At 40.9% G+C, this 24,813-nt stretch overlaps 1 protein-coding gene and 1 pseudogene across 1 annotated transcript in view; one reads left to right on the top strand and one right to left on the bottom strand.

Moving 5' to 3' along the window:
- Positions 1-24,813, top strand: part of LOC111159673 (vesicle associated membrane protein 1) — a 76,721-nt gene that overhangs the window by 42,018 nt on the left and 9,890 nt on the right. The gene's annotated exons all lie outside the window — the stretch shown is intronic.
- Positions 2,781-19,849, bottom strand: LOC111159688 (annotated as a pseudogene).

Here is a 24,813-nt window from a genome sequence, read left to right as displayed (position 1 = left end):
ACTATTCTGATGGGTTTAGATTTGAGCTTGCCTTCTGTATCCAAATTGCAGCCTCACTATAGAATACATGGCAGTCTGGGATCCCCACTCAAGCTGCAGCTACTCTTGGTAACTCTTGCCTTTGGCCTAATGACTGTTGATCCTTTCCTTATTCTTGTCTGAGTGGGTCACAACTATAGAGATGTTCCAATGACATCCTATGTCATTGTGCTCCCAACCTGGAAATCATACTGAGGATTCCGAACACTGGGTAAGGACCCTGCAAAATCCCAGGAGTGACTCCAAGGCGTGGAGAGAAGTGTGTGCACTATGTATACCCAGGATCAGGATCATCATAATTCATATTACACATCCAGGGTAGAGCCAGGGAGGAATGTAGGGTTCAAGGCCACCTCTAGGAAAAGGGCTGAAGCCAGCAACAACCACATGCAAACTTTTCAGAAAGAGCAGTGAGGCCCCCTGTGGGACACTGGGCGTGGGTGAAAAGACTTTGTGGACCAGTTGTATAACCAGGAATTTAATGCTTAGTGCCTGGGGGACTCTGCTCTTGAGTCCTACGCTCAGATTTGAGCGGAGGCAGGATGCTTGTTGTTCTGTCTGGGCTTTGGGTGCCACCTTGTGGTGGAGTAATGATCCTGGGCTTCGGAGAGTCCCATGCCCTCACAGGAACCCCATCTTCTGGCTCCAAGGCCATTACTGCTAAAACATAAGGGCAGAGGTGCCAGTCACCTGACCTCTCCCCAAAGCTTTTCTGTGTCTGAGGAGCAGGCTGGGTTTCAGCGAGTCCTAGGGATTTGGGGAAGCTCCCAAGTGAAGTCAACTGATATGAAGGGAGGGACTTAGTCCCAAAGACTCCAGTCTGTAGCTGTTGAGGATTCTGTCTTTAATATAACTTCAAAGAATGTGCCAGAACATTATCTGATCTTAAAAGCCCCTGTACTTTCCAGCTTATTTTAGCCCAGGCTGTAGATCAGTGGCTCTTACTTAGCTCTTTTCAGGTCAAGGGGCTCCCCTGAGGTTCCAAAGAAAGATGTGGATTTTCCTCCAGAAAATGCACAAGCATACGATATTGTGAATAGAATTTCAGGGAGTTAGTGAACTCTTCGGGGATCCAGGGATGCCTATAGTTTGTAAAAGCCCCTACCCTAGATTCCTGCTTCTGTTAGTGTTTCAGAGGCTTGATGCCCTCACATAGGTTAGCTGTCCTTCTGAGGAGATTGGCAGTGTCCACATAAATACGAGACATCTGGAGATGGAGAAAGGACACGGTAAAACTTCTTTTACCGTGGGAAGAAGTAGCATCATTAGCTTCAAGATGTATAAGGAGCTGCCTTGTGTTGAGAAACAGATGTTCCTTTTGTGAAAGTGTCTGAGAAAGACAAATAATAAAAATAGGTGACTCACATGATAAGGCGGAAAGCAAGTCATTCTTTGGAAGGGTTTCCTAAAGCAAGTGTTAGACTCTATTTCAGACAGTTTGAAATGTCTCTGAAGGACTTCCAGAGGAAAGGCAAAATATTTAAGAGATTCAGAAACTCACACTGGCCTGCTTCTAGAATAAAACTTAACATACTGATCCATGATCCTTTAAGGCACATCTTTTTTTTTTTTTAAGATTTATTTATTTATTTGACAGACAGAAATCACAAGTAGGCAGAGAGGCAGGCAGAGAGAGAAGGGGAAGCAGGCTCCCCGCTGAGCAGAGAGCCCAACACAGGTCTTGATCCCAGGACCCTGGGATCATGACCTGAGCCGAAGGCAGAGGCTTAACCTACTGAGCCACCCAGGTGCCCCTTAAGGCACATCTTTAAAGGGATTTTCTTTTGGTTTGGTACTATTCATTTGCTCAACAGATATTTACTTAATGCATACTGGGAAGGAGAAGTTTGGAGTTGGCAGAAACTTCAGGCATGTTACTCGGATTCCTTTATTCTCAGACAAGCAACATGAGGACCAGAGGGGTAAAACGTCACTCATTCATTTATTCATCGTTCAAGCTTAGCAGTCACTTCCTCTGTGTCAGGAACTGGACCTTGTAGGAGGAATAAAAGAGGAAAAACTGAGAATCTAATGGGATGGAGAGGTATTTAGTAATTCATTAAAGTTAATTATTTTAATGGAGGCTCTTCAAAAAGCAGAGGCAGCTTAGCAAACAAACCAGTTATGTCTGCTTTAGTAAGATGACTTTACAGAGGAAGTAGCACTTGGGCTTGCAACTTGACGGATGAATGGAGGTTTGCTAGGTGGACTAGCTGTGTTTGTTCCACGCTTCAGAAATGCTATCCAGGTTGGTCAATCCAGTATGGCACGGGGCCAAGGGATGAGTGGGGCATGAAATCCAGCCTGCACTCTCCTGGGAGGAAGAGGTACCTTTTCCTATTTTGCACAAAGGCACTGTGTGGGTCTCCAGCCCTGAGATGTGGGCAAAGGCAGAGACTTGTAGAAGAATAAGGTATGGTCTGAGAACTATCAGCTAACACTGAGGAGTGTTAGCTCAGAGCTGCTGGCACAAAAGTGAGTGGGAGGTGATGAGTTCCGACAGGGGAGTGAGGCCCGGTGAGGAAGGGCTTTGTCTGTCACCAGAGCTAGTGGCGGTCATGTTGGGAATGGGACCTGGGTACCTTCCTTCCCGACCATGACCTTTCTGCGGCACCAACTTGCATCTGAGGAGACACTGAGCTCTGTCCCGGGTGCTGGGGAGCACACAGTGAGGAAAATGCACAGGCCTGGGGGGGCAGGGTCTGCAGTCAGGGCTGAACACAAGACTTAACAGATGGAGGCTAAGAACAGCGAACTGTGATAGGGAGCAAAGAAGAGGAAAAGGAGCACAGGGCACAAACTCGGTCCCCAGAAGCACTTTGCCTCAGGCCAGGGGCCAGGCCACCTGAGCAGGATTCAAGTCAGGGCTGCCTGACTTCAAAGCCTTAACAATGCCCACGCTCTAACTCAGCAACTCCTCTGGTAGGAACCAGTCCGAAGGAAGTAAACAAAGGTGTATTCAAAGCTATAAGGACAGTCTGTTAACCAATTTCTGTAACATTAAAACATTAAAAAAATTAAAACATTAAAAAACATTACAAACAAAAGAAGTAACTTAAAAACAAAACAAAGCAAAACACTAAACATTGGGGAAAAAAGGAAATAACCTAAATGTCCAACAATAAGAGATTGGGTAAGTGTATTTTATCAAAATTGATGGAATATAAAGTAGGTATTAAAAAGACATTTTATTTTTTTAAAGGATTTTATTTATTTTAGAGAGGGTTACAGAGGGAGAGTGGGTGGGGGGAGGGGCAGATGGAGGAGAGAATCTCAAGCAGACTCCACACTGAGCACAGAGCCAGGTGCAGGACTTGATCTCAGGACCCTGAGATCATGACCTGAGCCGAAATCAAGCATCAGACTCAACCGACTGTGCCACCCAGGTGCCTGTAAAATGGTGTTTTAAAAGTATATTTATTTATCAATAGGGGAAATGTTCAATACATTATTGAATGAAATGAGTCGATTACATACTGCATAATACTGTTTTTATAAAGATATTGAAGAACATATACGTGGTAGGGCACAATAGTGATTAACTGAAAGGGATGTGATGATGGGTGACTTTTATTTTCTGTATTTTTGCTCACCTGCATCTTCCAATTTTTCCTATAATGAGTAGGTCTTATTTATGCAACAACAACAAATAAAGTTATAGCAGAGTATTGTACAAAGAGTTTCTATCTCCTCCCTGATAAGCTGGGGGCATCTGTTAGGATTAAGTAAGATAAAGCATTTAAACATTCAGCATGGGGCTTGGCATATAGTTAAGCATCATTAAATGTTAGCTACCAATGCTATTATAGTAACCACTACAGCATTAATTACCATGGTGACTCTACTTACTAGTCTTATTGCAACAACACTACTAGGCTATCACTATCACCATTGTTACTGGCTCTGGTTCAGGGCCAGGACTAGAAAGAACAGTCTGGAGCTGTGATTCTGGTTTTCAGGACACGCTCCAATCAGAGGCTTTGTTTTGGATGTGAGGCAGAGTTAGAGATTAGAAAATAGAGCAGAGACTCAGTTCTCAGGCCAGCTCCTGACCTTGGGGATGTCAGGTTCAGTGCCAAGGTGCTGGGTTGGAGCTGCAGGTGCCAGGGGAGGGCCTCGACATGGGAGGGGGGGGCTGCAGAGGCTGAGGACTCCTCAGAGACTCTCACTAAGCCTGTGATTGACATGAAGGCCCAGTCATTCTTGCTTTGGTCCATGTTCCATCTAAACCCAGACCCACTGAGAATCCTGCTCCCCCTTTCTTGAGTCCACCCCAGTGGAGATCTTGCCCACCAAAACAGATCCCCCTTGCCCTTTGTACCACCTCCCTCCAAGTTCTTACGCAGCTAGGAGTTCTCTTTCCAAAGCCAGACCTTATCTAATCTTTCTTTTTTTTCTTAAGATTTTATTTATTTATTTGAGACAGAGAGAGTGAGGGTGAACATGAGTGGAGGTGGCAGGGGAAGCAGACAGAGAGGGAGAAGCAGACTCCCCACTGAGCAGGGAACCTGTTGCAGGACTGGATCAGAGGACTCTGGGATCAGAACCTGAGAGCAAGGTAGACGCTTTACCGACTGAGCCACTCAGGTGCCCCAAACCTTATCCAATCTTCTCACCACTTCCCAAGTCTGCAACAGTTGGTGGTGCTTTCTGGAATACCTTCCTCTTCAAAAAAATTGCATCCCGCTATGAGGTATTGGACGATCCCCCTAGCATCTTAGGCTATGCCAGCTAAATCCAACTACTTCTGGCTGTTTAATTGATTTAACAGTAGATCCCTAACTCTTAATGCCCCAACGATAGATGATTGACTGTACATTCTTCATCTCTGATAGCATTTTCTGAGAAGACATGCAGCAAGGCAGGGTGCAAAGGCACCTGAAAAGAGCTTGATTTTTTTGCTTTAAAGAAGCTGGCATTTGCTTCGAAGTGTAATTTATGTGCAATACAACACATGATATTAGGTGTTTGATGAATCTTGACAATTGCACCTGCACATGTTACACCATTCTAATTGAGTTATGGAATATTTCCATCACTCTGGGAGGTTCCTGTGTCCCCGTTTCCAACGGGTGTCTCCCCCACCCCATCAAATACAACGGTTGTTCTAATTTTTATCATCACAGATTAGTTCTACCTGTTCTAGAATGTGCTATAAATGGAATAATTGATTTTGTCTAGCTTATTTTTTTTTTAAGATTTTTATTTATTTGACAAACAGATCACAAGTAGGCGGAGAGGCAGGCAGAGAGAGAGAGGAGGAGGAGGCAGGCTCCCTGCTGAGCAGAGAGCCCGATGTGAGGCTTGATCCCAGGACCCTGAGTTCATGACCTGAGCCGAAGGCAGAGGCTTTAACCACTGAGCCACCCAGGTGCCCCTTGTCTAGCTTCTTTTGCCCAACATAATGTTTTTTTTTTAATTAAAAATTTTTTTAAAGATTTTATTTATTTGACAGAGAGAGATAACAAGTAAGCAGAGAGGCAGGCAGAGAGAGAGAGAGAAGAGGAAGCAGGCTCCCCACTGAGCAGAGAACCCGATGTGGGGCTCGATCCCAGGACCCTGAGATCATGACCTGAGCCGAAGGCAGAGTAACCCACTGAGCCACCCAGGTGCCCCTGCCCAACATAATGTTTCTGAGACTCATCTGTGTTGCTGCCTGTATCCATAGTTTCCTTTTACTGTTGAGTGTATTCCATCATGTGAATATATGACAATTTGCTTATCCACTCACTTCTTGGTGAAAATGTGGGTTGTTTCCAGTTTTTGGCTAATAGTGTCGAAGCTGCTGTGAACATTCTAATACAAGTGTTTTGGATATATGGTATTTTTCTTTTTCTTTTTTTTTAAAGATTTATTTTTTTTTAATTTATTTGGCAGACAGAGATCACAAGTAGGTGGAGAGACAGGCAGAGAGGAGGAAGCAGGCTCCCTGCTGAGCAGAGAGCCCAATGTGGGGCTCTGATTCTAGGACCCTGGCATCATGACCTGAGCTGAAGGCAGAGGCTTTAACCCACTGAGCCACCCAGGCGCCCAGATATATGGCATTTTTCTTAAACATATATTTAGGAGTGGAATTTCTTGGTCATAGATAGGTATATAGTTAACCTTCTAAGAAACTCCCAAAGAGGGGCCCTGCATCGGGCTCCCGGCTCAGCAGAGAGCCCGCTTCTCCCTCTCCCATTTCCCCTGCTTGCATTCCCTCTCTCTCTGTCAAGTAAATAAATAAAATCTTAACAAAAAAAAAGAAACTCCAAAGAGTTTTCCAAAGTAGTTTCAATATTTCAGACTTGACTAGCAATTCAGGAGCATTCCAGTTCTACCTACGTGCTATGATCTGTGGTTGTCAGCTTTTAAAATTTTAGCCAAGCTCTTTCATTAGCTTTGCATTTTATTAATGCAGCAGTGACACAAATTCTCCTTTACCTTTAAAAAATGTTATGGCTTTAAGTTATGGCTTATTTTGATTGTGGAATAAATATGTGAATGAGAAAACCCACAGAAAGCATTAAAAAAAACCACAGTGCTACACACTGGTAAGTGTTTAATGGTATCTCATAATACCTTTGGATTATTTAGAAATGTTTCACTCAACTTTCAATTATTGGGGGGATTTTTTGATATTACTTCTAATTTAATTCTGTTAAGTCAGAGAACATACTCTTTTATTTTTATTTCTTTTAAAGATTTATTTATTTACTTTAGAGAGAGAGAGAATGAGAGAGAGAGAGCAGGGGCTGGGCAGGAATTGCAGAGGGAGAGGGAGAGAGAGAATCTCAAGCAAACTCCCTGCTTGATCCCACAACCCATGAGATCATGACCTGAGCTGAAATCACGAGTTATACTCTTAACTGACTGAGCCACCCAGGTGCCTTGAAACATAATCTTTTAAATTCAGTCCTTTCAAATGAGTGAGATTTGCTTAAAGACCAGCCTATGATATATTTTAGTGAAGGTTCTATGTGCACTTGGAAAGAATGCATATTTTGCTGTTGTTGGGTGGAGTGTGCTATGAATTTATGTTAGGTTAGATTTGTTGCTACCGTTCAAATCTTCTACATCTTTCCTGATTTTCTTTTTCTTTCTTTTTTTTTTTTTTTTTTTTTGGTCTATGTGGTCTATCAGTTACTGAGAGAGGAATTTCTATTATTTTTTTTATTTTTTAAGGATTTTATTTATTTATTTATTTGACACAGAGAGAGAGAGAGAGTGCAGGAACAGGGGGAGGAGCAGAGGGAGAGGGAGAAGCAGGCTCCCCACTGAGCAGGGAGCTGATGTGGGGCTGGATCCCAGGACCCTGGGATCATTACCTGAGCCGAAGGCAGATGCTTAATGACTGAGCCACCCAGGTGCCCCAAGAGAAGAATTTTTAAATCTTCAACTATGATTGTCTATTTCTTCCTGTAATATTTTTGTTTCATTTATTTTGAAGTTCTGTTTTAAGATTATTATACACTTAGTCTTATTAATTCTTAATTGTTCATAATTAATTCCTTAGTGAATTGACTTTTTTTATCATTATAAAATGAGCTTTGAAAAAATCTCTGTAATACTTATATTGAAACTAGCTGGAGCATCTGGGTGTCTCAGTTGGTTAAGCGTCTGCCATCAGTTTAGGTCATAATCCCAGGGTCCTGGTATCAAACCCCATATCAGGCTTCCTGCGCAGTGGGGAATCTGATTATCCTCTCCTTCTGCTTGCTGCTCCCCCTGGTTGTGTGCAAATAAATACATAAAAATGTTAAAAAAAAACACAACTTCTGAAACAGAGCGATGGTCCTTTCAATGAGATAGAAATCTAGTCACCCCTTATTTCAGCTCCAGAAGGGAGGAAAAGAACTAACAATTTTCCAGACATTCTCTGTGTCTAGAACCCAAAATCAATTTTGTTTACAGTTAACCCAGGTTTCGAGCAGTAACTGTTGGACAGGGAGATGTTTGGGCTCCTGAAAGACATCGAGTCTTCAAGGATTTGTACGCGCCCCTCTTCCGTTAATTTGCCGACTTAATTTCTGTATTATTGTTATGTGTCATAACTATGAAATTATATGTCCTGATTTTATTGTTTCTAATTTATGCTAATTGTGTAATTGGATCTAATTAAGCCAATTATGTAACTGCTCAATCTTTAAAACCTAAGACTTCAGAATTTCATAAGACACTGTAAAAAATGTTTACATTTCGAGACAAACCAAGGGGGTCTTTGCAGCTCGGAATGCACAATTAAGAAGTACAAATATATTTTGAAGGAGATACCACCTTTCTTTCCATATTTTTAGTCCAGACATGTGTCTTCAATTTAAGAGGTATCCTTTTTGCTTCCCAGCTCTGGATTTCATTGTCACTGTGGGGTCTCTCTACATTATTCTAATTTCTTATTTCTTATGCATATATAATATTCATGAATTACCACATTTAAAAAAAAAAAAAAAAAACACAACTTACATTTATTGTGTACATGGTATATATATACTTTCCATCCTTTATTGTTAACCCATCTTCCTCTATTTTGAGTGTGTCTCTTATAAAAAGCATACAATTGGGCCTTGGTTTTTAAGAATCCAGTCTGATAACCTTTTACATAGAGTATTTAATCCATTTACATTTAATACACTTGTCAATATGGTTGGGTTTATGTTCACCATCTTATTTGATTTTTGTATGTACCCTCTGCAGTACTGACCTTAGACAGAATAAAGACTGTCCAGGTTCCCACACCTCAGGGGTCCTTGTGCTTTGGAGTGGCTTTCTCAAGAATTGTAAGTCTCCCTCCAGTGCCTTGGACCAGTGGGCCTGGCAGAGTGCCTCGGGACCAGACCTGGTCCTGTATGGATGGATCCCTGCCACCAGAATGGTGCTGATACACTGGTTTGGGGTGACTCTCAAGTTGGACACCTCAGAGCCCTGGGATATTAACGTGGCCATTGCCAACCCTTGGGCTTGAGTCATATGTGTGGGCCTGTGGGTGGGCCCTCCTCTGTTCATGTTACTACCATGGTGTTGCCTCTAGTCTGTAGTGCTCAAAAGGGGAGAGGATGAGCAGACATCCTACCCTATGTCATCCCCCCACACTCCAAAGGCAGTCACCCCAACCCCTTTGCAGTTTCTGAGCTCTGAGTCCTCCCTTGGCTGCAGTTGATGTAGAAATGTGTGCTTTTGGCTCAGTCTTTTTTTTTTTTTTTAACCAGTTTTGAGATATAATTCAGTTATATCTGAATCATACAGTCATACAGTTCACCTATTTGAAGTGTGCAAGTCGATAGTGTTTAGAGTATTCACAGAATTATGCAGCCATCCCTACAATTTTAGAGAACTTTCATCATCCCCAAAAGAAACCATGTGGCCATTAGCAATCACTCCCTATTTCCCTCATTAAGGCAGCCCTAGGCCACCATTAACCTACTTTCTGTTTCTATGGGTTTGCCTATTGTGCACATTTCCTATAAGTGGAATCATATGATATGTGCTCTTTTATGATTGGCTTCTTTCACTTAATGTAATGCTTCTGAGGTTTATCTATGTTGTACCATATATTAGTACTTCATTCCTTTTCATTGCCAAATAATATCCCATTACTATACCATGTGAATTTTTAAAGAAGATTTATTTATTTATTTATTTCAGAGAGAGAGAGAGCAGAAATGGGAGGGGCAGAAGGAAAGAGAGAATCCCAAGTAGACTCCACACTGAGCATGGACCTCACATGGGGGTCAGTCTCACGACCATGAGATCGGGACCTGAGCCCAAAGCAAGAGTTGGACACTTAACTGACTGAACCACCCAGTGCCCCTCTTGTCATTCCTGAAGAATATGCACCCATCACCACAGTCAGTTTTAGAACATTTTCATTATTTCCAAAAAGAATGTCCACACTCCTGAGCCATCACCACTCATTTTCCCTCAAACCCTCCCGGCCCTAAACAATAGCCAATCTACTTCCTATTTCTATGGATTTTCTTATTCCCAACATTTCATATAGATGAAATCTTACAATATATAGTCCTCTGTGATTGATTTCTTTGACTTAGCATCATGTTTTCTTGCTTTACCCATGTTGTACTTCCTGTCATTGAGTAATACTTCATTGCATGGATATACCACATTTTATTTACCTATTTCTCAGTTGATGGACATTTACATTGTTTCATCTTTTGAGCTGTTATGGGTAATGGTGCCATCAACATTTGTGTACAATTGTACAGCTGTTTTGTGTGTGGACACACACAAAACCTGTTTTCTTTCAAGTGTATACCTATGAACAGGATTGTTGCGTCATGTGGTAATTTTTTTTTAAAGATTTTATTTATTTATTTGACAGACAGAGATTACAAGTAGGCAAGAGAGGCAGGCAGAGAGGGAGGAAGCAGGCTCTCCACGGAGCAGAGAGCCTGATGTGGGGCTCAATCCTAGGACGCTGGGATCATGACCTGAGCTGAAAGCAGAGGCTTTAACCCACTGAGCCACCCAGGTGCCCCGGTCATGTGGTAATTTTATGTTTAACCTCTTTAAGAGCCACTAGATTGTTTTCCAAAGTGACTGCAACATTTGACATTGTCACTAGCAGTGTATGAAGTTTCTGGTTTCTCGATATTGTTACCAACACTAGTTATTATCTGTCTTTTTAAAATTGTAATAGTCTTAGTCAGTGGTATCTCATTGTGGTTTTTAGATGCATTTCTCTAAGCTCTAATGATGTTGAACATCTTTCCATGCCTTGTTAGCCATTTATACATCTTCTTTGGAGAAATATCTATTCAAGTCCTTTACCCATTAAAAAAAAAAATTTTTTTTTAAAGTAATCTCTACATTCCAACATGGGGCTCAAACTCACAACCCTGAGAGTCACATGCTCCACCAACTGAGCCAGTCAGGCACCCCAGTTCTTTACCCATTTTTGAATTGGGTTGTTTGTCCTTTTTAAAACTTGTGTCATAGGAATTCTTTATATATTTTAGATACAAGTGCCTCATCAGATGTATGATTTTCAAATATATTCTCCCATTCTGTGGGTTGTCTTTTCACTTTCTTGATGGTATCCTTTGAAGTACAAAAAATTTTAATTTTGATGAAGTCCAATTTATGCTTTTTTCCTTTGTTGCTTGTGCTTTTATTGTCATATTTAAAAAAAAAAACCCAAAACCATTGCCTAATTGGGGTAAAACAGATTACACCCATATTCCTTCTAGGAGTTTTATAGCTTTATTTTTTGCATTTAGGTATTAGGTATTTTATCCACTTTGAGTTACACTTTTTAAAAGATTTTATTTATTTATTTGAGAGGGAGAGAGAGAGCCAGGGGAGGGGCAGAGGGAGAGGAAGAGAATCCTCAAGCAGACTCCCCACTGAGGGCAGAGCCTGATGCAGGGATCAATTCCAGGACCCTGAGATCATGACTAGAGCCAAAATCAAGAGTCAGACGGTTAACTGATTAACCACCCAGGCGCCCCAATGCTGGGTTAATCTTAAACCATGTCTAATGAGGAATGGACATTCTTGTGATTAGCTCCTTGGAGTATTGCTCCATAGTTCAGGAGTCAGTTAAGGATTTGAAGGGGTTCACTGATTTGGGGGCTCTCCTCTTCTTCCTTCTTTTCTGAGAGTACCCTTCCGTTTCCAGCTGAGCTGACCATACCAAACTTGGACTCGTTAGCAAGAGTGCCAATTTCTTCTTTGGCTCTATCCACCCCTCCCCCATGTACATCATGAAAACCTGTAAAAGCCAGGTAATATGGCTCTCAATCAGTATGTTTTTCTTTTCTTTTTTTTTTTCCTTTTTTTTAAGCACTAAATCTCTTCCAGTTTCTACCCTTTAGGTAATTCCTCAATGTCTTCAAATAATTGCTTTTTAATATTTTATTGAGAGTTTATAAATATATACAGTAGTCCGCCCCCCCTTATTTGTGGGGGATACCTAAGAACACAGATAGTACTGAACCTATATATACTACGTGTTTTCCTATACATACAGACCTATGATAAAGTTTAATTCATAAATTAAGCATGGAAGTTAATAACAACTGATAATAAAACAACAGAACAATGATAACAACATGCTATAAGTTATGTAATGTGGTCTCACACGTTACACACACACACACAAAACACATCTTTTTGTACTCTTCTCACGCTTCTTACGATACTGTGAGATGACAAAATGCCTCTGTGATGAGATAACACAAAGTCAATGAGGTAGGCACTTGATATGGTGTTAGGCCACCCTCTGAGGCTGCGTGAGAGGAAGGATCATCTATTTCCAGCCTGTGGTTGGCCAGCGGTAATTGAAACCACAGCAAATGAGACTACGGTTAAGAGGGGACTACTGTATTCAATACAAGCTGCCCTGCCCTTATCAGAACAGTTTGATCTATATATAACCTCATTGTCAGACGTCAGCTGGTCTGCCTACAAGAATGTGGAAAGATCAGCTGTTTTCAGGACTGGAAAGTCCAAAATTCTGGCTGAGCCTCAATCTTCAAGGGAAATCAGCTCACTGGCTCCTCTTTCTAACACTCAGATTCATTACCACGGATTCGACATGAAGCGCTAGGCTAGCAGGAGGAATGTCTGAGACATGGTTCCTGTCTTCAAGTTTACATCTAGTGAAGAAACAAACATGGGTGTGGTGTTTCACTGTTTACAGAGCACACGTTCTGTCACGTTTGATTATCACTGCAACTCCCATGTCCCGACTTTACAGAGATGGAAACTCTTTGACCACAACCTCCTGTTCTTGCTCAACCACGCCCACTGCACCTGGTCTTCCCTCTGGCCGCCAGTCCCCTGCCTCTCCACTTGATTTTCAGCCATTAGCTCCTTCCATTTTCACTTCCCTGTCCCTCTTAGATCTGACAGCCCACCACTACTTTCATCACTCTCTTGTTGCTATTATAAAATCCTTTGTGTCCCTGACCTTTTATCACACCTTTGTGGAAGCAGCCTGATCCCAGATGGATGAATGATTTCCTTCTCTGTGCATACAACTGGGTGTCTGAGTACACTGGGTGATCTCACAGGTCTTCATGGTTTCCAAGTTTACGGTCACCAGGAGAGCCTTCAACACTATCTGGTGATCCTGCCCCATCCCTCTGGCGAATATGTTCTTTGCCTCTGTTCGATGACTGCTCACACTTCCTCCATTCAAACTTCCCAGTCCTATCTCATCCTCTTGCTCTCAACAGCTGACTTGGCATCCATCTTTACTAAAGAATCAAATTCACCACCAAATTTACAAATACACCTGCATTTATGCATGTCCTCACTCCCTGTCCTCCTTTATAATGGACAAAGGTCCCTCCTCCTATCAATTCCTCCACATGCACCCTGAACCCCACTTCTTGCAGCCTGCTCCGTAATCTCATATTGATGATTCTCTGCCTTTTGAGGTTTTAATCTCTTCTCTACTGGCTCCTTCCCCAAAACTTTTAAATATGCTCGAGCTTCTCCTCATCTTAAGAAAACAAAACAAAACAAAACAAAAAAACCCAAAAACCCTTCCACTCCATATTGTTCAATAGTAGTTCTTCTCAACCTCATCCATAGATTCAACACAATCCCGATCGAAATCCCAGCACGTTGTTTTGTGTATATTGACAAACCAATCTAAAGTTAAAAAAGATCCAAGGTGTGCCTGGCTGGCTCAGTCGGAAGAGCTTGAGGTTCTTGATCTCAGGGTTGTGAGTTTGAGCCTTACATTGGGTGTAGAAATTACTTAAAAAAAAAAAAAAAAAGAGGGGGCTCCTGCATGTCTCAGTTGGCTAAGCGTCTGCCTTCAGCTCGGGTCATGATCCTGGAATCCTGTGATCAAGCCCCACATCGGGCTCTCCGCTTAGCTGGAAGTCTGCTTCTCTCTTTTCCTCTCCTTCTGTGATCTCTCTTGCTTTCACTCTCTCATATAAATAAATAAAATCTTAAAAAAGAGAGAGAGAGACTCAGAGTAACTAATTCAGTATTGAAGGAGAAGGACAAAAGTCAGAAGAAGACTGACACTACCTGCTTCAAGTCTTACTATAAAGCTTCAGTAATTAGGATAGTATAGGATGGTGGGACACCTGGGTGGCTCAGTGGGTTAAAGCCTCTTCTATTGGCTCAGGTCATGATCTCAGGGTCCTGGGAATGAGCGCCACATCTGGTTCTCTGCTCAGCAGGGAGCCTACTTCCCCCTCTCTCTTTCTGCCTGCCTCTCTGCCTACTTGTGATCTCTGTCAAATAAATAAATAAAATCTTTGAAAAAAATAGCATAGGATGGGCAAAAGAACAAATGAATAGATAAATGGAACCGAATAGAAGGCCTAGAAATAGATACAGAGAAATATAATCAACTGATTTTTGGCAAGGGACTAAAGGCAATCAATGGAGAAAAGATAGTTTTTTCAACAAATGGTGCTAGAACAACTGGACATACAAAAAAAGAGACTAGAATAGGGATGCCTGGGTGGCTCAGTTGGCTGCGCATCTTTGGTTTGTTTTGGGTTTGGTTTGGGTTGTTATCCCAAGGTCCTGGGATCAAGTCCGGCAGCAGGCTACTTGCTCAGTATGGAGCCTCATTCTCTCCCTGCCTCTGCTTGCTGCTCCCCACTGCTTGTGCTCTCTCTCTCTGACAAATAAATAAAGATATTACAGAGAAAGAGAGAGACCTTATACGTTTCACAAAAATTAACTCAAAATGGGTAATAGACCTAAATGTAAAATGCAAAACTATAAAAGTACTAGAAGATAGTATGGGAAAAAACCTAGGAGACCTTGAACTTGGCAATGACTTTTTAAATACAACAGCGAAAGTAGTGTTTGTGAAAGAAAAAAAAACTGACAAATGAGATTCCCATTAAATTGAAAAATTTCTGCTCTGTGAAAGACACTGTTAAAAGAATGAGGACAAGCCACAGACTGAAAAAAATATTGGCAAGACGCAAATCTAATAAAGAACACATTTTAAAAACTTACAAAGAACTGTTTAAGCTCAACAATATGAAAATAGGCAATTTAATTTAAAAAATGGGCCCCCCAATGGGCAAAAAGATCTGAACAGACACCTCCCAAAGATGTACAGCTGGCAAATAAGCATATGAAAAAGAAAAGATGCTAAACCTCATATGTTATTAAAGAATTGCAAATGAAAGCAACAAGATAATACGCACACCTGTTAGAATGGCTAAAATCCCAAACACCAATCTCCCGTGAGTATACAGAACAGCAGGAACTCTCCTTCATTTCTGTTGGGAATACAAAATGGCAGAACCAACTTGGAAGACAGTTTGGCAATTTCTTACAAAGCTATACGTAGTCTTATCACATGATCTGGCAATTTTGTACTTCAGTATTTGCCCAAAAGAGTTGAAAACTTCTGTCTACACAAAAACCTGCCCATATATGTTTCAGTAGCTTTATTCATAATTGCCAAAACTTAGAAGTAACCAAGATATTCTTATATGGTTGAATGGTTAAAAAATAGTGGTACATCTAGATCATGAGATTATTCTGCAAAAAAAGAAATGAGCCATTGAGCCACAAAAAACAAAAACAAAAACCAGGGAATAACCTGAATGCATATTGCTAAGAGAAAGAAGCCAGTTTGAGAAGGCTACATATTGTGTGATTCCAACTATGACATTCTAGAAAAGGCAAAACTATAGAGACAATAAAAAGAATCAGAGGTTGCCAGGGGCTTGTGGAGTGGGAGGGATAAAGATGTGAATCATAGGGGATTTTTAGGGTAGTGAAACTACTTGGTACTATATGATATTATAATAATGGATATATGACATTATACCTTCGTCAAGCCCACAGGACAGAGTGAACTCTAATGTTAACTATGAACTTTATTTAGTAACAATGTATCGGTTTGGTTCAAAAGCTGTAACAAGTGTACCACGCTAATGCAAGATGTTGTAGTAGAGGAAGTGATGTGTGGAGGGGAAGAAAGAGTATATGGACACTCTGTATTTTCTGTGCAATTTTTCTGGAAACCAAATCTTTAAGAAATAAAGTTAATTAAATTAGGTTAAATTAAACAAAACAAAATAAACACTACCTTCCTTCAATTCCATATCCCCTTGTAGCTATTGTCATTTCTCTGTTCCCATGATGGCCATGCTTTTGAAAGTGTTTGTCTAAGTACTACAGAAAATGATAATTTACATTGATCGAATGCTTATTATGAGCTGAAATGTAGAGTGTTGTATTCACCTCTCACAACAGTCCTATCGCGTTGGTATTATTTTTATAGGTTTGGACCCTGAGGTGTGAAATGTTTGAGCCACTTGAGCAACCTCACATTGTTAGTAAGTGTTGCAACCAGTGTTTGAGGACAGGCTGTTGGACCTTATGGGTAATGCTCTTAAATCACTCTACTCATGGGCTCCATTTTCTCTCCAGGGGCTCGGCATCGGATAACTCCACAGACCACGTTATTCTGTAGTCTGTGTAAATGGTGCCTCCTGGGGTATCATTTGAAAGGAGCCGTCCAGGGTTGTGCCATGTGGCAGCCCTGCTTACCTCCCACTCATCCTTCATCTCACTTCATTCCCATCTCTTCATTGGATCTACTCTCACTAAAGTGCGTGACTACATTTTAATAAATCCAACAGACACTCTTCCATCTTCTTATTTAACCCCTGAGCAGCATTTGACATGGTTGAATGCCCCTTTCTTCTTGAAACATTTTTCCTCCCCAAACATCATGTTTCCTTGGTTTCTTCCTCCTTTGGGTGTTCTGATTCAATTTCCTTTGCCAGCTCTTCCTCCTCTCCCTGGCCATTGAATGTGGAAGTTCTGCAGGGTCTTGTCTTGGCCCTCTTCTCTTGTTACCCTCATAGACCTTGTAGGTGATCTATTCTTACTCTTTTCTTTAAGTTTTTATTTAAATCCCAGTTAGTTAACATACAGTGTAATATTAGTTTCAGGTGTACAAATAGTGATACAACACTTCATACAACATCTGGTGCTCATCACTCCAACTGCCCTCCTTAATCCCTCTACCCTCCTTCCCACTGATAACTAGCTGTTTGTTCTCTATAGTTAAGAGTCTGTGGCTGAACAGCTCCTTAAAATATATATATATATTTTTTGGTGTTGGTTTTCTTCATTAGTGAGTTGCCCATTCCTATTCTTTGCCTGTTTTTCTGTCAGATTGTTTGTCTTATCTTACTGATCTTTTTCTTTTAAACATTCTGGATGGTAATTCTTTGTCAGTCATATGAATTGTAAGTATCGTCATAGTCTGTGTTTATATTGTCTTTCAGTGGGCAAAATTTTACATTTTAATATAACCAAATTTATTAACAAATAGATAACAATGAAAAGAAATCCCCCCAAAACACAGAAAACAAACAAAAGAAATCAGCAAACAAGATGGCATATTTTAATCTAACTATCAATAATCACATTAGATATGAATAGTCTAAACATACTACTTAAAGGATAGAGTTTAGGAAGCAAGACCCAACTATATGCCGTGTACCAGAAATTCACTTTAAATATAGAGTATTCAACAGGTTAAAAATAAAAGAGTAGAGAAAGATGTACTAAAAACACGAATCAAAAGAAACATGGAATGTTTATATTAATTTCACATAAAGTAGACTTCAGAACAAGAACAGATCAGGGATAAAGAGGGACACAATATACTGATTAGAGGGTCATTTCTTCAAGAAGAAATCTCGGGATAGTAATCTCGGGAGCCTGGGTGGCTCAGTGGGTTAAAGCCTCTGCCTTTGGCTCGGGTCATAGTCCCGGGATCCTGGGATCGAGTCCCACATTGCGCTGTCTGTTCAGCAGGGAGTCTGCTTCCTCCTCTCTCTCTGCCTTCCTCTCTGCCTACTTGTAATCTCTGTCAAATAATAATAATAAATATATTTATTATATTTATATATTTATTTATTATATATTTATTAAATAAATAAATGTCAAATAATAATCTCTGTCAAATAAATAAGTAAAATCTTAAAAAAAAAGACATAGTAATCTTAAATGTATATGCACCTAACAGTAGAGCTACAAAATATATGAAGCAAAACTAAAAGATCTAAGGGAGAAATAAAAAGATTTACCATTGTAATTTCTTGAGTGATAAAAATGTCTTTTGTTATTTATTTATTTATTTATATAGAAATTCATTTTTTTAATAAAGATTTTATTTATTTATTCGACAGACAGAGATCACAAGCAGGCAGAGAAATAGGCAGAGAGAGAGGAGGAGGAAGCAGGCTCCCTGCCGAGCAGAGAGCCCGATGTGGGGCTCAATCCCAGAACCCTGGGACCATGACCTGAGCCGAAGGCAGAGTTTTAACCCACTGAGCCACCCAGGCACCCTAGAAATTCAGGTTTTATTTTTCCTTATTCTTACACTGGTGGGAGCCGATGTCAGGAACTTACAGGTGAACAATAAATTTTGTTAGCTGAATGAAAAGAAACACAATGTGGCATTATCATTAGGCAAGACTTGCTTTTTCACTTTTCACACATGAATGCGATATTACCCTTTCTGGAACAAAATGCCCAGATTGCTAAAGAAACCATCTTTGGAGGAAGTGTTTAATAAGCATATTCTATTTAAGTAAATCCTCCAGGATGAAATGGGAGAATTCATTGCCTCTTCTTAGAAGAAGGCTGTTTGTAGTTATCTGTCAAATTCATCTGTGCAGTTCACCAACATCTCCTTATTGGGAACATCAGTATTTCCACACCACGGTTCCCAAAATGACTTCTGATTTTATCTTAATTAAAAAAAAAGATTTTAGTTATTTATTTGTCAGAGAGAGAGAGAGAGAGCACAAGCAGGGGGAGTGTCAGGCAGAGGGAGAGGCAGACTCCTGGCTGGGCAGGGAGCCCGATGTGGGACTTGATTCTGGGACCCTGGGATCATGACCTGAGCCAAAGGTAGACACTTAACCAACTAAACCACCCAGACATCCCACCAAAATGACTTTAAAATCCCAAAATTCTGTGGGGCACCTTGGTTGCTCAGTGGATTAAGCCTCTGCCTTCGGCTCAGGTCATGATCTCAAGGTCCTGGGATGGAGCCCCACATCAGGCTCCCTGCTCGGCAGGGAACCAGCTTCCCCCTCTCTCTCTGCCTACTTGTGATGTCTCTATCAAATAAATAAATAAAATCTTTTAAAAAATAAAAAATAAAATCCCAAAATTCTGTGTCTCCTTTGGCTTCTCTCTTGATTCCACCTAGGCTTTATTAATAGTTCACTTTCATCATCTCCATCTTCATAATTTTCTTTAGAGCATCCACCAGTCCCTCAGTAGGATGTATTTCCTACTGATGGGTGCTGTGGGAGGGCTTTTCTTTTTGCATTCTTTTTTCAACTTGAGTCAGGTAGTCCCACCGCATGTTTTCTGCTTTCTTTCTACATAAGAACTGTATCTGTCTTGAATTTTTTTGAACTGCCTTCCACGGAGATGGGTTTCAAGAGATTGTTCACGACCATGGAATGACTCTTCCCATTCAGATTCTTTACCAAAAGATCAAATGAGGTCTCTGTGAAATGCACGTGTGCATTCTCAGTGGGGACTTGATGAACTCAACCTAAGGTGAGGTAGATCTTCACAAATTTATCTGCCGATCCCATCCACAATCACTGATTTTCACTGTACATCCCATTGTCAAGGGAGCCACCATGGCGGCTGGCTTTTCATTGTCAAGAGGTTCTGCTGCTCTCTGCGATTTCAGCAGCATCTTGGTCTTGATTTCTGTCTCCATCTTGGACTTTCAAAGGTAAGGGCATCACATACTCTTTCTGGCGGCCTTTTCCAGCAGCACCTTCACCTCCTCTGGGTCTTTCTTTAGCTCTTCCAAAGCTGCAGCCATGGTTATCTGGGCCCGCAAGGCAAGGCCCGGAGCTGCAGCCACACGGGGGAGAGAACAGGAAACAACGCAGGGAGGCTGCTTGCTCAGAGGCAGAGCCCAAGCCCACCTCTGCAGGAGTCCCAGCCCAGCACCTGCTGCCTGTCTGCACAGCCGACCCTGAGGCAGCTGTGACCGGCTTCTGCCCATGGCGCCTCTAAAGTGCATTTTGTTTTCACGTGGTGACTCTTGGTGGGCTCTTGGATGGCTTCAGAGTCATAACTGGTCACCAGGAAGGTTAAGCCGTAATTAGAAGTTTGGAACTTCTAGCTCTATCCACCCACCCTCCAGGAAGGGGAGGAGGCTAGAGACTGAATTAATAATAGTTCTGTTTAGGATAAGGCTGCCATAAAAATCCCTAAACTAAGGGGTTCAGAGAGCTTGCAGGTTGGTGAACTCATTCATGAGCTGGGACCATGGGGCAGAAGCTTGTGCTCTGGACTCTTCCAGACCTTGCCCTATGTCCCTCTTTGGTTGCTTGTTTGTATCCTTTATAATATTCTTTGTAATAAACCTGTCACTAATTAGTAAAGGAGTTCCCTGAATTCTGTTAAACTGTTCTAGCAAATTATTGTAGTTGAAGACGGGGGTCTTGGGAACCCCTGATTTGTAGGAAACTTGGACAGAAGTGTTGGTAACCTACAAGCTCTGGGTCATTAGTGTCAAAATTGAGCTAAATTGGAGGACACTAAGTTGGTATCTGCAGAGAACTGGAGAATCTGCTGTGGAAAACGCACACATTTGGTGTCACAAGTGTTGTGAGTAGAAACAGATCCTGTAAGTTGGTGTCAGAGGAGTGGGATTTGCTCAAACAGCCATGGCTCACAGAAGCATTGGCTTGGGAAGAGAAAGTAAGGAAGGGGAGGAGATAAGGGATCTTTGACCCCTGCACGGCCACCTAGTCAGTCCCTCATGGTCTGAAACAGCAGCTGTGCTGTTAGAAGAGATCATCTCTCCATGGGCTCAGCTGCGTGCTGTTCTCTAGCGGTGATGCAACAGTTGAACACTGGTTAAAAGTCCCTGTGTTTGGTTTTTTACAGATTCATGGGCAGTAGCCAGTGGCCTGGCCATGGGGTCATGGTAGATGGTCAAGGGAAAACGGGACTATTAAGGGGATGCCTGGATAGGGTGTGGCCATGCAGAAATCACTCTGGGAATTTAAGGGGCACACGAAAGCAGGGCAGGTCAATGCCCACCAGAAGAACTCCCTTCCAGATTTAGAAGGTGATTGGCAACACGAAGTCGACGTTTTGGGGCACTCCCTTGAGGTGAGTGGACATGTGGCTGCTGCAGCTGTAAGTAGGGGCTGAATCTAGACATCTTCCTCTTGCACTGTCTGCGGCACAAAATGCCACAAGAGAAAGACTGTAGATGGCTCTGGGAAAGGTGCTGGGGGGAGGGGGAAAGGAAGACCATGCACACAGCTTGTGTGTGAACTACGCTGGACCAATGCTGGTAGCCCCAGGGAACTGTACATAGGTTCTAATAGGAATAGACCCTTATGCTGGACTGGGCTTTGTATACTTGATAGTAGACCCAAATGTTAAAAATACTGTGATATAGTGATGTCGGTAAAATTCAACTACTTCATGCAAATGATCAAATGTATTGGGGGATTAAATTAAAGCCTCCTCAGGATATAATACCTATGGGAAATGATTGGCCCGAGGAAGACCTGGATCTAGCAGACCATTAGCTGATTTCTATGCTAAATAGTAATGTATAAACTTACTATAAGGTACAAATAGCAGTAAATTAAGGGGGAAAGTGAGTAATCAAATTAGTACAAGAATATAAAATGTATGTAATGGCTCTCCAGAACATGCTAGTTGTTTCTGTTCTTCTATCCCTATTCCATACTGGCTTGTCCTAATGTTAGGTATATTGTGTTGGTACTAGTGCTGTGTCTGTTCTGTAAATGCTACACCAAATGAAAATGCTCTGACAGGTATAATCATTTTGCTCTAAGGAATCTGTGACCAGAACATCTTTTCAATATACTGGATGTCCTGGCCAATGTAATAAGGCAAGAAAATAAAAGTTTTACAGATTAGAAAGGAAGATATAAAACTGTTTTTGTTTGAAAATGACATAATTATCTGTGCAAAAATCCCAAAGGATCTACAAAAATGTTCCTAGAACTAATATGTAAGTTTAGCAAGTTTGTCGGATACAGGGCCAATATATAAAAGTCAAACATATTTCCATATATCAGCAGTAAACAATTAGAATTTGAAATTTAAAAATATGATTTATGGGGCGCATGGGTGGCTCAGTGGGTTAAAGCCTCTGCCTTCAGCTCAGGTCATGATCCCAGGGTCCTGGGATCGAGCCCCGCATCTGGCTCTCTGCTCAGCAGGGAGCCTGCTTCCTCCTCTCTCTCTGCCTGCCTCTCTGCATACTTGTGATCTCTGTCTGTCAAATAAATAAATAAAATCTTTAAAAAAATATATATGATTTATAATAGTCCCCCACCTCCCACCCCCTACTTAAGTATTTAAGTATACATATAACAAAGTATGGCCGGGATCTGTATACTAAAAACTATGAAACAGTAATAAAAAAATCAACAATGATGTAAATAAATGGAGAGATATACTGTGTTCATGGGTTGGAAAATTCAATATTGCATGGATGTCAGCTCTCCCCATTTGAATTTAAAGAGTCAGTGTATCCTCAATCAAAATCACAGCAGGCCTTTTTAATATTTTTTTGATAGAAATTGGCAAGTGGATTCTAAAATTTATACGGAAAAGAAAAGGAACTGAAAGGAACTAAAAAAGGAACACCAGTTGGAGAAACTACCCTATTGAATTTCAAGACATATTAGGAAACTACAGTCATCAAGATAGTGTGGTCTTAGCAAAAGGGTAGACCCATAGGCCTGCAGTGCCAACAGAGCCCAGAAATAAACCCACACAAGTATTATCAACTGAGTTTTGAAAAGATGCAAAGAAAATTTGATGTAGAAAGAACAGTCTTTTCAACCACAAAAAACCAAACTTCAACATGTACCTCATATTTACACAAAGAGTAACGGCTCATAAGCTTAAACTGAAAGAATGAAGTGACAAAATATTTAGAAGAAAACACAGGAGAGGGGCACCTGGGTGGCCCAGCTGGTTGGGCACCTGGGGATCAAACCCCGTGCTCCTCGGGGAGTCTGCTTCTCCCTCTCCCTCTACACACTCTCTCTCTCTCAAATAAATAAATAAATAAACAAACAAATAAATAAATAAAATCTTTAAAAAACACACAGGAGAAAATCTGCATTAACTTTGGGTTTGGGTTTGGTGATCAGATTTCAGATACTACATCCAAAATGCAATCCATGGGGCACCTGGATGGCTCAGTCGGTGGAGTATGCCACTTTTGATCTTGGGGTTGTGGGTTTGAGCCCCAAGTTGGGTGTAGAGATTATTTAAAAGAAAACGCAACCCATAAAAGAAAAAATTGATAATGTAGATCATATCAAAATTTAAAAACTGCTTTGTGACAGATATGTTAAGAGAATAAAGAGGTAAACCACAGGCTAAGAAAAAACGTTTGCAGATTGCATGTCTGATAATGGACTTGTATCTGGAATGCATAAAGAATTCTTAAAACTGAATAAAAAAACAAATGACCCAATTTAAAAATAGGCAAAAGATTTAAAGAGACACTTTGGCAAATGAGGTATACGGATGGCAAATAAGCATGTGAAAAGATGGTCAACATTAGTCATTAGAGAAATGCAAATTAAAAATCACAATGAGGGACCGCTGTTCACCTCCCATAATTGCTTAAAACCAACACCACCCACCATGAAATGTAATGGAGCAGAAGGAATTCTGATTGCAGATGGAAATGTGAAAGGGTATACTATAGTCACTTTGGAAGACAGTTTGGCAGTTTCTAGTCCTGAGAAAACATCACAAAAACACAAACTGAAGGACATTCTGCAAGTAACTGATTAGCGCGCTTCAAAACTGCCAAGGAAAAAATAAGAAAAGAAAAAAAAAAAAAGAAAGAAACTGTCACAGATCAGACTAAAGGGTCATGACCACTAATACAATGTAGTATCTTGGATTAGATCCTGTACCAGTAAAAGGACATTAGAGAAAAACTGGTGCAATCTGAGTAAAGTCTATAGCTTAATTAGTACTTCAACAGTGTTAATTTCTTGCTTTTAACTAATGAGTCATGAGTGTGTAAGATATTAAAATAAGGGAAGCTACGTGGAGGATATCCAAACTCTGTACCATCTGCAACTTTTTTGTAATTCTAAATTTATCCTAAAGGAAATAATATACTGAGAAAAGAAACCCCAAGTGAGAAATAGACCCACTAAAGTGGCTAATATCAAGGTGAGTAACAATCCCAAGTTAAGGTACATATGTGAAGCAATGCAGATCTCAAGCATTGCTGGTGGGATTGTAAATTACTTCCATCCTTTTAGAAATGTTTTAGCAGTATAAACTAAAACTATACAGATTTCCATCTTATGATTTAGCAGTTCTACTTCTAGGTATATACTCAAGAGAAAGGAGTGCATATGTCTGTAAAAAGACGTGTATAAGAATATTTGTAGTAACTTTATTCAGAATTGCTGAAAACTTGAAACAACCCTTAAGTTAGAAAGAACCAAGAGAATGGACAAATTCAGGTGCATTCATACAGTGGAATACTACATGACAAAATTATTTTTTTTATTTTTTAGAGAGAGAATGAGAGAGTGTGAGCAGGAGACTCAGAGAGAGAGGGAGAGAGAGGACCCCAAGGAGACTCCATAGCGCGGAGCCTGATGCCGGGCTTGATCTCATGACCCCAAGATCATGACTGAGCCGAATCAGGAGTCAGACACTTAACCAATGAAGCCACAGGCACCCCTACATGGCAAAATTTTAAAAAGAAACCAAACTACCGATACTAGCAACAGCAAGGATACA

Source organism: Enhydra lutris, unplaced genomic scaffold (assembly GCF_002288905.1).
Source record: "Enhydra lutris kenyoni isolate GAN:26980312 unplaced genomic scaffold, ASM228890v2 scaffoldscaffold69, whole genome shotgun sequence".
NCBI classification, from domain to species: Eukaryota; Metazoa; Chordata; class Mammalia; order Carnivora; family Mustelidae; genus Enhydra; species Enhydra lutris.
The sequence above is the reverse complement of the archived record's forward strand: the minus strand, read 5'-3'. Positions and strand labels throughout refer to the sequence as shown.